Below are 15,326 nucleotides of genomic sequence, written 5' to 3' on the forward strand. Positions count from 1 at the left end.
GAGGTCCCTGATGATATGACCCAGTTTGGTGGGTGGTGGGTCCCCCTTGGGTGACCTCACCAAGTCACTGAAATGGACGATAGGGTGAACTTGTTGATGATGTTGATGAGCACTTAATTTTTTTTTTTTTTGCCGCGCTGCTTGTCTTATGGGATCTTAGTTCCCTGACAAGGGATCAAACCCTCACCCCCTGAAGTGGAAGGGCGGAGTCCTAACCACTGGACAGCCAGGGAAGTCGCGATGAGCACTTGAAATAATTAACCCCAGGACCATGGCTCTCTCCATGTCCTGTTAAGGGATATAATGAATTTCCTCCTTAAAAGGGTAGTTTGAGTTGGGCATTGTGTTTCTCATAGCTGCAAACTACAACCCAACACTACTGAAGATTTTATCGGTCACCGAAAGGAATTGACCCAGAATGATGCATCCAGAGAGGGTTAGAAGAAATCAGGTTTGATAAAAGCTGCTTGGAACCCTATTTATCTTCTGAATGAAAGGATGAAAAGACAATTGATATGGTCATTACCAAAACAATACGTTTCTTAGGCAGAGGGCATTGGATTCCTTCAGTGAATCCCTGCACATCAACTTTGATTTAAAAATTCAAGATGTTCAATTAACTTTGAATCACTGCATAATTTTACATTTGCCCAAATTTGGAATCACAAGTTTGTTCTTTAAGTATGATGAAATAAAATTTATATTTTAAAGCAGGATGAGAAAACTTATAAAATTCTCTCTGTGTCCATTTGGGCCTCCTCCCTCCCTTCCATCTGCATTACACATGAACCAGACCTCCTCAAAGATGGAAACGCCTGCTCAGCCTTAAAGATCAATTTTTTTCTTGCTTCTGACACTCTCAATGTAACTTCTTAAAAGAATAGTGTTCTTTCCCAACTTTGTAGAAGGTCATGATGACTTACTACTTGCTTTGTATGTGCTTACCTAGACTATGTGTCTTTCGTGAACTTTGTATAAAATGTCAGTATGTCATTTTGATGTATGATCTTTTGTCTTGAAAACGTTATGTGACCGTGCCTTCAACTTTAACAGGTGGAACAATCCTCAGAGCTTCTGAGAGTCTGTCTCTTGGGTTATAATCCTTAGTTTGGCTCGAATTAAATTCTTTTTTCTTCTTAACTTGATTGTTAATTGAATTTTCATTGCCAACTACATAAAAATTCAAAACTTTAATTTGGCAAATGTCACCATACACAGGTAAAAGAACAAAATGAAACAATATTTTCAGCTTATATAGTAGGGAGGATGATATTTATAAAGAGTTGTTAAAATCAACAAGAAGATGACAATACTCTGACAAAATATGAAGCATCGGTTGGGGAATTTAGCTAATACATACAGGAAAAGATATTCAGCCTCACTAATAATCCAGGAATGTGCAATAAAATGATGGCATACCATTTTATTAGCAAAAGCTGTTTACAATTGCAAACCCTAGTGGTAAAGGGATAAGGTTTTCTGTAAATAGGTACAAGCATTTGAGAAAGCAATTTGGTAAAATGTATCATAGGGCCTTAAAATGATGAGTATGTACATATGCAAATGACTCAGCAATTGCATTTCTAGGCATTTACCCTACAGAAAATCAAAATGTGTGTTTTTAAAAAATTTTTATTGGTGTATAGTTGATTTACAATATTGTGTTAGTTTCATGTGTACAGCAAAGTGAATCAGTTATACATATACATATATCCACTCTTTTTAAGATTCTTTTCCATTATAGGTTATTACAAGATACTGAGCAGACTTCCTGTGTTATACAGTAGGTCCTTATTAGTTATCTACTTCATACATAGTAGTGTGTATATGTCAATCCCAGTCTCTCAATTTATCCCTCCCCCCTTATCCCCTGGTAACCATAAGTTTGTTTTCTACATCTGTGACTCTATTTCTGTTTTGTAGATAAGTTCATTTGTACCCTTTTTTAAGATTCCACATATAAGTAATATCATATGATATTTGTCTTTCCAAAATGTGGTTTATACACTATTGGCCCAAGTGTGCAAAACTGTGTATACAGAGATAGTTACTGTATCCCTCCCCTTCACTTGCAATGAATTTCCAGTCTTCAGTTCTAATTCCCTCCTACGAGTGCACCGCTCATGAAGTGACTGCTTAAGCATGCAAATCTGATGATGCAATTGTTTAAAATTGATCCTATGTGCTTCTGGGTAGAGTTCACACTCTTTAGCCTAGGAGGAAATGCATTTTATCTACTTGAAATCCTCCAAGCTTGAAATGCTCCCGGCTCATTCACTCCCCTGTGCCCTGGCACATGTTTTTCTCTGACTCGAATCTCCCTCTCTGTTCATAAGGGTGTCACTAGAAAACAGATGGCACCCTTCAAGAGAGTGATGGAAGAACGTTCCCTGAGAGGACTATGTGCAAATACGTGGGTACATTTAAAGAAAGCCAACAAAGGATTCTGTGGCATTCTGCAGTGGGCAAGAGTGGGAGCAGCTACTACCTTTGACCTGAAGGGGAAAAAGAGGGACTAAATCATGGAACCCAGCAAGGGCTCAACATGACAGCAGCTGAAGCTTTCACTAGACCAAGAGCCATGGCCAAACCATGACCCAGCATGGAGGGAGACAGGAAGACATATCTCTTAATTATTTCCCCTCCCTGCTGATCTTGTACTGTCGCTCCCATTTGGTCAAAGCCAAATGGAAGTCAGGAGGCAAATGACCTTGGTTGGTGTGATCCAGAGAAGTCAGTTTCCCAGGGTAGAGGGTGGGGCAGAAACATGTGTACGGTGGGTCTGGCTGGGCAAAAGTTTTCTACTTGGCTTCAAAAATTCAGCTCAAACTACATCTCCTTTGGGAATCATTCCCAGATCTTTCAAGACTGTCAAGTTCAAGTTTCTTGTGCAAGCTTCTTCTCATCCAGCCTTTGGCACGGTGGTGAAAGAATTTGTGTATTTGCCATGCTTCATTCATTAGACTATAAAATTTCAAAGACCGTGCGATGTAGTTGAAAGAGGAGATTTTGAATCCTATAGACTCAGAATTAATTCTGCACTCTGCTGCTTACAAAGGCTTTGCTTTTAGATGTACTTCCAATTCTTCGAGTAAAATGCTGGTCGTGATTGTACTCACCCCATGGGGCTGTTGTGAGGACTAGACAGCAAAAGTTTCTTTAGAATAACTCACATGACTGAGGAGATTCTCAGTGAGTGAAAGTATATTGGATACGTTATATTGATGGCTGGGCATAAATTTGGGATTAACCTTCCTATGTTTGGAGAAAGTCAAATCTTACAAAGCCAGTCTGACTGGAAATCGCCCCATGTGGGTGAGTGGTGCAATCAAAACAGCAGACAGGCTTCCCCTCCTGAGGGGTTTTCATGAACTCAGGACCACAGCCCTAACTGCACACAGAGTGGGGAATCAGAACAAGAGAAGTTCTGACAATAAAAATGTCTTATTAGCAGCAGGTGAAGTATCCATGGATCACAAGGATAATGATAGTGGCTCTTAATCTTTGCACCTAGAATGATATTTCATTGAGTTCAAAGTACTTTCTAATTTCCGTTTTTGTCTTCTTTGGCTCATGGTTTATTTGGATGTATGTTATTTAGTTTCCAAATATTTGTGGGTTTTCCAGAGATCTTTTTGTTATTGATTTTAAATTTAATTCCTTTGTGATCAGAAAACATCTTGTATAACTTGGATCCTTCTGAAGGTATTGAGATTTGTTTCATGGTCCAGAATAGTCTATCTCTGCTCTGTGCCCAATCGAGAAGAATGTGTATCCCGCTGTTGTCAGGTCTAGTGTTCTATACATATCAGTCAGGCCAAAGTGGTTGGTAGTGCTTTCCAAGTCTATATCTTTGCTGATGTTCTGCCTACTTGTCCTATTAATTATTGAGAGAAGGGTGTGCTGGTTAGTTTTTTGTGTCTCCTTGGCTAGGTTATGGTACCCAGTTGCTAGGTCAAACATCAGTCTAGATGTTGCTGAGGTCATTTTTAGATGTGATTAACATTTAAGTAAGTTAACTTTGAGTGAAGCTGATTGCCCTCCATACTGCGGGCGGGCCTCATCCAATCAGCTAAAGGACTTCAGGAGAAAACAGGCTGATGTCCTCGAAGGAAGAAGGAACTCTGCCTCCAGACTGCCTTTGGGTCTTCATCTGCAACATCAGCTCTTCCCTGGGTCTCCAGGCTGCCTGCCTGCCCTGAAGACTTACCAGCTCCCACAATCACGTGAGCCAATTCCTTAAAATCAATCCCTCTCTATATTTCTGGAAACCTTGACCGATGCAAGGAGTACTGAAATATTCTCCAACTATAATTGTGGATTTATCAATTTCTCCATGCAGTTCTATCCATTTTTGCTTCATGTATTTTGAAGCTCTGTTATTAGGTGCATAAATGTTTTGGATTGTTATGTCTTCTTGACTAATTCAAACCTTTTATCATTATGAAGTGACATTTATCCCTCGTAACATTCCTCGCTCTTAAATTGACTTTGATAATAATATAGCCAATTCTACGTTCTTTTTATTCTTTTGCAATTTTTTGGGGGGGGGCCACACCCCTTGGCTTGTGGGAATCTTAGTTCCCCGACCAGGGATTGAACCCAGACCCTCAGCAGTGAGAGCGTGGAATCCTAACCACTGAACCACCAGGGAAGTCCCCAAATCTACCTTCTTTTGACTAGTATTGACATGCTCTATCTTTCCATTTCCTGTATTTGGTCTTCATACTTAAAGCACATTTCTTGAAGCCAGCATTTCTTGGGTCAACTTTTTTCTCTGACAATCTGTGACTTTTTTTTTTTTTGGCTGTGCCACCACACAGTAAGCAGGATCTTAGTTTCCCACCAACCAGTTATCAAACCCAGGCCCTTGGCAGTGAGAGCATAGAGTCGTAACCACTGGACAGCCAGGGAATCCCAACAATCTCTAACTTTTTTTTTTTGCGGTACGCGGGCCTCTCACTGTTGTGGCCTCTCCCGTTGCAGAGCACAGGCTCTGGACGCGCAGACTCAGTGGCCATGGCTCACGGGCCCAGCTGCTCCGCGGCATGTGCTATCTTCCCAGACCGGGCATGAATCCCTGCATCGGCAGGCGGACTCTCAACCACTGCACCACCAGGGAAGCCCTCTAACTTTTAATTGAGGTATTTATACCAGTAACATTTAATATGATTTTTACTTGCTAAATTTTTATTTTATTTTTTATTTAATGTTATTTTTAATATGGTTATATTTGAGTCTATCATCTTGCTATTTATATGCTACTCACTCCATCTTACCCTTTTCTCTCTTTTCCTGCCTTCTTTTGGAGTAATTGAGTATTTTATTTATTTATTTATTTGTTTGTTTGGTTGTGCCTGGTCTTAGTTGTGGCTTGCTGGCTCCTTAGTTGTGGCATGCGAACTCTTAGTTGTAGCATGCAAGTGGGTCAGTTCCCTGACCAGGGACCCATGTCCCCTGCATTGGCAGGCAGATTCTTTTTTTTTTTTTTTGGCAGGTGGATTTTTAACCACTGCACCACCAGGGAAGTCCCTGTAACTGTGTTTTGACGTTTTGTTTGTTAGCTACTTTAGGACTTAGAGTACATGTCTAACTTGTTACAGTCTATCTTCACTTGATATTATAGAACTTTATGTGTAGTATAAGAACCTCACAATAGTGTTATACATTTCCATTTCTCCCCTTCCTGCCTTTAGGCTATTTTTGTCATGATTTTACTTTTCCATTTGTTATAACCCCCTCAATACACTGCTATGATTTTTGATTAAGCAAGGCTGAGAGCTGAGGACCATTGGTCAGCAGCATTCCCAGCTGCAGGAGGAATAGGTCCTTCAGTCCTCAAGGAGGAATCTGAGCAGCATATCTTCCATGTCATGGACTAAGGCTAAGACTTTTAATTGAGGTATTTATACCAGTAAAGTCAGTCTGAAAAAGCTAGGTTGGAAAATTGTTCAACACATCGTCTTAGACCATTGGGGATGCTCTAACAATTACCATGGACTGGGTGGCTTAACCACCAATTTGCTTTTCACAATTCTGGAGGCTGGAAGTCTGAGGTCAGGGTGCCACCATGGTCAAGTTCTGATGAGGAACCTCCTCCAGGTTTCAAACAGCTGACTTTTCCTGTGTCCTCACATGGTAGAAGGGGAGAGGGAGCTTTCTGGGGTCCCTTTATAAAGGTGTTAATCTCACTAGTGAGGGCTCTACCCTCATGACCTAATCACCTCCCAAAGGCCCTGCCTCCTAACCTATCACACTGGGGATTTGATTTCAACTTACAAATTTTGTGGGGTCACAAACATTCAGTCCATCACACACATCATGTTTATTATTGAGTTGGCTTGGGCCATATGTCACACAAATTCATACCAACATCAGAGTCTTCTAACCTGATGTTTATTCTATCTAAACCAAAGCTTGAAACAAGTAAAATGTAACTTTAGAGAAAGGATCCTAATCCATTTTGCCCAAGAACCTGTTGATCATATGGCAAAGTCACAATCAGAACATTTATAATTATATAGCACATAAACACCATCAAGTGTCAGCGGTCACCAGTTGTAACGGAGGAAGCATTGTCAACTTCTCTGCATTTTCTGGGGACTTCATTTCTTCTCCAACATAAAACATTGCTGTAGGGACTTCCCTGGTGGTGCGTGGTTAAGAATCCGCCTGCCAAAGCAGGGGAGACGGGTTCGAGCCCTGGTCTGGGAAGATCCCACATGCTGTGGAGCAACTAAGCCCGTGCGCCACAACTACGGAGCCTGCACTCTAGAGCCCACGAGCCACAACTACTGAAGTCCGTGCGCTCTAGGGCCCGTGCTCTGCAACAAGAGAAGCCACCGCAATGAGAAGCCCACACACCGCAAGGCAAGAGTAGCCCCCGCTCACCGCAACTAGAGAAAGCCCGCGCGCAGCAACGAAGAACCAATGCAGCGGAAAAAAACAACAAAAACATGCTGTAGAGGAGAGGACTTGGGATATTGCAGAGACAGCATTATATGGAAAGAAAAAGAGTGAGAGAAGTAGTATCAGGGAAGAGAGATAACACATTATGGCTTGGTCCAATAGTAACAATAATAATAATGTAAACATATAAAATATTTATATAATTTATTAATAAATAGCTATTGTTTTATCAGTGGATGATAACATTTACTATATAATATATAATTTAATTATATATTATATTGTTTTAAGAATATATTACCAACCTATACTATATTAATTATGGTAGTTTTATTATTTAACAGAATATTATTAACATAAATCAACATATTAATATTACTAATAAATACACATTATCATTAAAACAATTTTACTAGGTATATAATGGATTATACACTTATTAATGTATTAATAAATAATACTGGTTATTATTATTGTTTTATTGGCAAAGCTATGTTTTGGGCGTGGCGCTGAATATACCGTATTTCCTCCCTTATTTAAGAAAAGGCCGCTCATGCGCCTGAGCTTCTCAGCGAGCGCGCGTGTGCGCCTGGGGCCGGAGGAAGTGCTCAGCTGCAGGAGGCATCTCAGTCCTGCGGAGACACCGCCCGTCCTCAGAGAGCGCTGTGACTCAACTCGCTGCCCCCGGAGGGACGGGGACCCTGGGTTGCGCCCGGAGCCTTCTGGGACTTGTAGTTCACGGCCTCGTGGCGCGCAAGCGCACTGCCGGCTCCGTCCTGGGCGCGCGTCCGGTGGCGGCGGCAGCGACGTGAGTTAACTGGGGCGCCAACGGGGGGCGCGGGCGGCCGGGAAGGGTGCTGACAGGTCTCCGGGACGCGCTGCACCGAGGGCCTCCGCCGCGGCGGGACCCGGGCAGGAGCCGGCGGCGCCGGAGCGCTCCCCGACACCTGGGGCCGCAGCACCCGGGCAGCGCTTGTCCGGGCCGCGCAGCCGCGCTGGGATGCAGACCCCGAGCCTGGCCCCCGCTCCTGTGCATGTAGTTAGGTGGGCGGGGGTTTGGATGGGGTCTGGGGCGGGGTCCCGGGCGGGAGGGGTGGCCTGGGGTGTTCCCCTTGGGTTTGCTCCACCCGTCACTCTGCAGGCGGCAAAAGAGAGGCAGAGAGGTCGAGCAGCTTGCCCGAGGCCGCCCAGCACCCAGAATGGCAAAGTCTGAGCCCTGCCCTGTGGAGGTGCCCCTGGATGACAGGTCCGTGGGGCAAACTCTGTCGTGAAGTAAATGGAGTTTCCAGAGGCCGGACGTTACAGGGAAACCAGGTAAACCGAATGCCCGGAATCCAGGGTGTAGACTCATTGGGCACTTGGGCTAACCCAGGGGTTCTCACCTGGGGTGGTTCTGCCCCCTCGGCGGACACGGGGCGGTGTTCGGGGACATCTGTGGTTATCATGACTGGGGGGCCTCCTGACATTGAGTGGGTGGGGGCCAGGGATGCTGCTCAACACCCTACAGCGCCCAGGATGGACCCTCAGAGAATGATCCAGACCCAGATCGCCCGTGCCAAGGGGTCTTACACCTTAGCATTGTGATTCTAGTGATAAGGTATCAAGAGTCCACTCCATTGATTCCTGACACACCTGCTCAGGAATGAGCTGACCATTCTGCCAATGTCCCAGCAACAAGCTCACCGACCTCTCCCCTTCCCTGGGGTTGATTGCACTTTTCCCTGCCAGGCAGTCCTCCTCAGCCCTTTCTTGTGGAGAAAGGATGAGTTTCAGTGGTTTGAAAACGGAAAGGGAAGACCCTGAACCAGGTGCCACAGGCCTGGGTGAATGAGGGTCCAACGGGATCACTGACATCAACCACGAGGGAGGGAGGGTCCTGCGAACCACCCAAGGGTGGAAGAGGATTGGTCTGGAAGACCTAGGAAAGGACAGGGGGTCCTGGACCCATTGCCAGCAGCTGCAATTTAAAGTCCCAAGAGCAGAGAGATCAGGGTGTCACAGGACTCTGCTTCTTCTGAAGGCTCCAGGGGAGGGTCCTTCCTGCCTCTTCCAGCCTCTGGTGGTGGCCATCATGCATCACTCCAATCTCTGCCTCTGTAGTCACATGGCCTTCTCCCTGTGTGTCTGTCTGTCTTTTAAGGACACCAGTCATATCGCATTAGGACACTCTCTGCCCCAGTATGACCTCATCTTAACTAATTACATCTGCAAAGAGCCTGTTTGCAAATAAGTTCCCATTCACAGCTACTGGGGGTCAGGACTGGAGCGTATCTTTTAGGCGACGTGATTCAGCCCATGACAGTCTTAGCAGCAGATGTTCCCTCTGGGTAAATTATTCTGTGTCCTCGAGGTGCATCTGGTGCAGTTTGGGGGCATGGCTCGGCACAGCATTGTGCACCCACAGTTCCCACCACCCACGTGGAATGAGTCAGAGCCAGCTCTCGGGAAGAGAATTTGCATCAAATCCCCTCTGGTCCCTCATCTCGGAAGCTCAGCAAAAGCTGCCGTCATTTTTAGATTTTTTAACTTTTCTATTTTATCTCGATTTTATTTCGAGAAGCTGACTGCACATCACGTTTTCCTTGATACTTTTCATAATTCCAGGTCCTTGCTGGAGGTAACCGTGATATCGTTTGGTGTCTATCCTTGATGGCTTTTTGCTGTATATTTACACGTGTGTGCGTGTGTACAGATTATGTCTAACTCTGGGGCATTCCATCACCCCAAAAAGAAACCCCATCCCCATCAACAGTCATTCCCCTCCCCCTCCCCAGCCCCTGACAACCAGGAACCCACTCTCTGTGTCTGTGGATTGGCCTGTTCTGGACGGTTCCCATCAATGGAATCACACACTGTGTGTCCTTCTGTGTCTGGCTTCTCTCACTGAGCATCGTGTTCTCAAGGTCCATCCACGTTGTAACGAGTGTCAGGGCTTCTCTCCTCCTTATGGCCGAAGAATCTTTCATTGTGTGGATGTGCCTGATGGTGATTATCCATTCCTCACTTGATGGACATTTGGGTTGTTTCCACCTTTCACCTGTTGTGGGTTATGCTACTGTGAACATGGGTGTACAGGTTTTTGTGTGAATGTGTTTTTTTTTTCTTTTCTTTTGAGTAGATACCTAGGAGTGCAGCTGGGTCTTGTGGCAACTCTAACCATTTGAGGAACTGCCAGACTGTTTTTCACAGTGGCTGCACCATTTTACATTCTCACTAGCAATGGATGAGGGTGCCCCATCCTTGGCAACACTCATTATTGTCTGTCTTTTGGGTTTTTTTGGTGTTGTTGTTTTAGACAAAGGAGTAATGTGCTATTAAAATTTTATTATAGTGCAGTTTTATTTCTTTGTGCGTGAGCTCTTTACATTTTCTTATTACACCTCTCTTTATATATATATATATAGGAGTCTAGTTGCTTTACTTGTCTTTTTGATCCTAACCATCCTGGTGGGGAGATGAGATGCTATCTCAATGTGGGTTTGATTTGCATTTCCCTGATGACTAGTGACCATGAGCATCTTTTCATGTGCTTATTAGCCATTGGTATGTTGTCTTTAGAGAAGTGTCAATTCTTTTTTTTTTTTTGGCCTAGCCCTGTGGCTTGTGGGATCCTAGTTCCCTGACCAGGGATCAAACTCAGGCCCTCGCAGTGAGAGCGCGGAGTCCTAACCACTGGACCGCCAGGGAATTCCCTTCTTTTTTTTTTTTTTTGGAAGTGTCTATTGCCAAGGTGGTACGGAGAGTTCCCATGTACCTTCACACAGCTTCCCCTTGGGCAGTGTTCTTAGCCTTTTAAAAAAATTATCACCCCCTTTTTAGGTATTTTTTTCCCTAATCAACCTTTCCCATGAAATTCTTTTTTGGTGGGGGGAGACTACTATTTTTTAAAACTAAATTTTTAACAAATTACGGACTCGTAAGAAGTTGGAAAGATAGGGCAGAGTCCCATGTAGCCACCGCCCAGCCTCCCCCTCAGTGGCAGCTCATATAACTATAGAAACAGAGGGCAGGGGTTCTCGCTGAAGTCACTTAGCAGGGTTTTTGCCAAAACTGCAATGCAGAGACAAACTCGGGAGCCCAAAGGTCGAAGCTTAGTTGGGATGAGGGATCAGAGGGGCCTAACGTTTGGTCAAGGACGGAGTCCTGTCACTGTGGAGAATTCCAGAATCAGCACAGCCCAGATCCACCTGGAGCTCTCCCGCTGGAAGGCAGTGGGTACCCTGGGTATGTGGGGAGCTCAGAATTCCCCACAGGCATTCAGGGCCACGTGCTCCTGCTTCTCATAAGGTGGGGCAGTCCCATCTAGATCCTTCCTGCTACAGCACGGAGCAGTTTGGGTAGTTTGGCCGAAGAAAGGAGGGTTGAGAGGGATTCGGCTGTGGGGAGGGAGAGGTGAATCTGATTGATGCAGAGCCTGGGGATGGGGGGGTCTGAACTGAGCCTTCCAAAACGTGGGCCTGGGAGGTCCTACTGGGTTGAATTGTGTCCCGCGCCCCCAAATTCACGTCCACCCAGAAACTCAGAACGTGACCTTTTTTGGAAACAGTCTTTGTAGATGTCATTAGTTAAGATGAGGTCATCCTGGAGTTGGGTGGGGGTGGGGTCCCTAAGCCAGTGGCTGGTGTCCTTATAAGAAGAGGAGAGAGATGCACAGGCACAGAGAGAAGGGGAGGCAGAGACTGGAGTGATGGGGCCACAAGTCAAGGGTGCCTGGAGCCCCCAGAAGCTGGAAGAGGCAGGAAGGCACGGCTCTGCCACACCTGAATCTCAGGCTTCCGACCTCCAGAACTGAGAGAAAATAAATTTCTGATGTTTTAAGCCCCCTAGTGTGTGGTCATTTGTTACCGTTGCCCCGGGATGCTAATACAGAGCGCTTCACAGTAGAACTTGTGTGCTTCCAAGACCTTCTGTATCTTCATCCAGAAAATGGAACCATTAAGGCCCCTGGCCTGTCCTGGCTTCCATGACCATCCTCTGTGGCGGGGGTCATCTCAAGTGGTGGAGGGGATTCTGGGGTCTGGGGACAGGCTGGGTCTGGTCTTCACTCTGCTTTTCCTCTCCAGCAGCCCTTCCTGCCCGGGAAGCTGCTTTTGCCCAGGAGGGTGGAGAGGATGGCTGCTGGGTGCCTGCTCCCCTGGCCCCAGTGGGGTTTCCTCTTCCCCCGAAAAGCACCCAGTATGTCCAGAGGGAACACACCTGTCAGAAATGGAGTGCCCTTGCTTTGTGGGAAAGGTGGGAGAATTCACCATGAGTGTCTGGGTCCAGGCACTCAGGCTCCTCCTAAGTGTAGGGAGAGGTGCACTGTATCCCCAGAGGAGGGCTCTGCTTCCTTCCCAGGGCCTGGAGCGTCTCTGCACCACCTGAAGACCCTGCAGTTTCCCCCATAGGGCAGGGAGGGCCCCCCCAAAAGGTGCCATCCTTTTTAAAACATTTATATTTTTAAAAATTGTGGTGAAATACACATAACATTAAATTTATCATCTTAACCATTTTTCCTCTTTCAAAAAAATTTTATTGTGGTTAAATACATATAAAGTTTACCATTTTAACTATTTTTAAGTGCACAGCTCAGTGGCTTTAAGTACATTCACACTGTCGTGCAGCCATCCCCACCATCCATCTCCAGAACTTTCTCATCTTCCCAAACTGAAACTCTGTTCCCATGAAACACTGACTCCCCAGCCCCTCCCCCAGCCCCTGGCCCCCACCATCTACTTCCTGTCTCTGTGAATGTGAATCCTCTAGGGACCTCCTGTGAGTGGAATCAGACAGTATTTGTCCTTCTGTGTCTGGCTGATTTCACTGAGCATAATTATTCTCTACATCAGAAAAACAGGGCTGATCCACAGTTCGGTTTCAGGTCCCCTAGGGAAACAAGCCCTTTCTCGTGGACATTTGTAAGTCACCCAGATGGTCCCCGCAGCATCCGTGAGATTCTCCTATTTAGAAACCTTGGTCAGGTGTCCTGGATCTGCTCTGGTCCTTGAGTCGAAGTCCTGGTTTTTGCGCCTGGACCCACTCTCAGGTCAGCCTGGCTGAAACAGCCCCCATGGACACAGTCAGGTTTCAGCCCGGAGCTTTGCAGAAAGCAAAGAAGTTGTGTCCCACTAAGACTTTTTCCCACCTTTCCCTGGTTGGAATGATCTCCCTGTTATGAAATTATAATAATATATTTATATCATTTATTATAATAACCAGAATAATGGATTATAGTAATACTATAATGCTTATAATTATATAAATATATTATTGTATTTAATAAATGCAAACCAATAATATTTCACACTAATTTTTTTTTTTTTTTTTTGCGGTACGCGGGCCTCTCACGGTTGTGGCCTCTCCCCCCGCGGAGCACACGCTCCGGACACGCAGGACCAGTGGCCATGGCCCACGGGCCCAGCCGCTCCGCGGCATGTGGGATCCTCCCAGACCAGGGCACGAAGACATGTCCCCTGCATCGGCAGGCGGACTCTCAACCACTGCGCCACCAGGGAAGCCCCCACACTAGTTTTTTATTATGCATCCTATGTTAAGAGCCATACAATACAGAGCCATTGACATTTTTTTTCTTGCAAATTCACTCAACCCTTGCAGTGATTCAGCAATTGCAGGGTTAACATTAAAGCCGCCAGCTGGAATGCAGGGGGCCCGGGGGGAGGTTGTAGCAGCTGCAGCCACTGGGGGAAAAAGGCTGCTTTTTTCTGCTAGGAGGAACAGGCAACAGCGACATTGAATATGTTTTGTCCACTTCCACGCCACCCCCTTTGGGAATGTCTGAGCCCTTGCTCCTCCTGGAAGAGGGAAAAGACCAAAGGCATCACCAATACTTGCTTTTTTTTTTTTTTTTTTTTTAAATCCCCTCATTTTAGCCCGAATGGCCCAAACCTGCCAGGGGATCCAACACTTAAGCACACCCACTTTCCTGAGGTCGGGTCTGTCATTGTCAAATTCCACAGGTAGCTTTTCCTTCTCAGGACAGCCAGCAGCCCAGCCCAGCCAGGTACCATGCATCTGTCATCCCCCACCCCTTCATCCTCCCTTCCCCAAATTCGGCTTTCCCCGAGTATTTCAGGGAGCAGGTGAGTCTGGGGCAGGTAGCAAACCCCACTCCTTACCCCTCTGTGCTTTGTGACATGGAACTCCAACTCATGGCACCAAAGAACCAGTATCTACGGACCTCAGGTTTGGGGTGAGGGTCTCCCTGGTCAGACAGATTGCTCTAGGTGTGACTTCTAGGCTCTCTGGCTCTGTGGGCAGCAGAGGCCACGACCCACGTGAACTCATGAGCCCTCATGACCACGCTGTGAGGTTGTCCCGGAAGAGTCAGTAATAGACCCTCCATCGCATGACCCTGGAGCAGAACAATCACGAAGAAGCAGGAGCAGCTTCTCAAGTGGGAAGGTCATACTCACGGATCCAGAAGGTAGAATTACCAGTTCAACAAGAAATGGGGAAAGCATTCCCGGCCGACCCGCGTGCTGGTGGTCTGTGCTGCGTTTACTGCGGGTCCAGCGTCTGTCTGTCCCTGGGCTGTAAGTCAGAGACAGGTACCCACCAGGCACTAGTGGAGTCTGACTTCTGGGTTCTGCTGCGTCTGAACTCCCTCCTCTGGACATTGGTTGGGAACTCCCCCTTTTTTTCCTTTTGGCCGTGACGCGCTGCATGCGTGATCTCAGTTCCCCCACCAGGGATCGAACCCAGACCCTTGGCAGTGAAAGCGCCGAGTCCCAACCACTGAGCCACCAGGGAAGCCCATAGCCAGTTTATTCTTATCACAGTTCTGCAGGGCAGAAGCCCAAATTCAAGGTGTGGGCAGGGCTGGTCCTTCCGGAGCCTCCAGGGGAGCATCAGTTCCCGCCTTTTCCAGCTTCTAGAGGCACCGCATCCCTGGCTCGCGGCCCCTCCTGCATCCTCACAGCCAGCAGCGCAGCATCTCCCGTCTCTCTCTGCCTCTGACCCTCCCGCCTCTCTCTTATAAGGACCCTGTGATGACACTGGGCCCCCCGGGGAATCCAGGGTCATCCCTGTCTCAGGGTCCTTAATCCCACCTGCAATGTCCCTTTTGCCACCTAAGGTGACAGTCACAAGTTCCAGTGATTAGGATGTGGACATCTTTGGGGACCTTTAATTCTATGGGCTGAACCAACCCACAAACCCGTTGCTTGGTGATGTGGGTGAAAACACTGCAAACTGCATTTCTGCTTTGCCAGCAGCTTCTGCCAACTGGAGGGGGGATGGAATCTGGAGGAGGGAGAGGGATTGGCCCCTCTCATTCCTTGCGTGGTTGAGGATGTCTTTGTTACCTCTGTGCATGAATAATATCCCAGCGTGGCCTAAATATCTTGCATCGCCCCTCCTTTCCCTCAGATGGCCACACGTGTTACTCTACTCTCTTGTGGCAATGGGTGTTTGGTGAA

This window comes from Mesoplodon bidens, assembly GCF_964165515.1.
Source record: "Mesoplodon bidens genome assembly, chromosome: 4".
In the NCBI taxonomy this organism is placed as follows: domain Eukaryota; kingdom Metazoa; phylum Chordata; class Mammalia; order Artiodactyla; family Ziphiidae; genus Mesoplodon; species Mesoplodon bidens.